Source organism: Trichomycterus rosablanca, chromosome 15 (genome assembly GCF_030014385.1).
Source record: "Trichomycterus rosablanca isolate fTriRos1 chromosome 15, fTriRos1.hap1, whole genome shotgun sequence".
NCBI lineage: Eukaryota > Metazoa > Chordata > Actinopteri > Siluriformes > Trichomycteridae > Trichomycterus > Trichomycterus rosablanca.
Window position 1 is genome coordinate 24667521 of NC_086002.1, and position 433 is coordinate 24667953.

The window sequence follows — 433 nt, forward strand, 5'->3', positions numbered from 1 at the left end:
TTCCAAAAATAGCTCTGGACAACCACTTTTTTTTTCCAACGCAAAAACACCACAAATCCGTCCTATCGTTCGGAGCTGCACGCAAAAGAACAACGAATCAGAATGAAAATCATTCAGAACAAGAAACTAAATGAATATGGTGGCTTAAATCTACAAGCTCCTTCGTTGCTACCACAGAAATCACGGGAAAGCTCATTATCGAGTGGCGCTCACTGTGAGTGTGAACGGTGTGTGATTCGGTGTCTCTGTTCGGCGGTGCTTCTGAGCCTCATACTTACCTGGCAGGGGCGAGACCATGATCAAGAAGGTGGTTCACCCAGGGCGAGGGTCAGCCATTGCACTCCAGTTGTGCTGACCGCTGCGAATTCCCCAAATGTGGGAATCTCGACTGCATCATTTCTGATAGTGGGGGACTGCGTTCTGTTCTCCCCTG

General features: G+C 48.5%; 1 non-coding gene across 1 annotated transcript; it reads left to right on the forward strand.

Annotated features, from left to right (window-relative positions):
- Positions 1–270: 270 nt before the first annotated feature.
- On the forward strand, positions 271–433 carry LOC134329700 (U1 spliceosomal RNA). Its single transcript, XR_010014924.1, has one exon. It is a non-coding gene; the product is annotated as a U1 spliceosomal RNA (small nuclear RNA).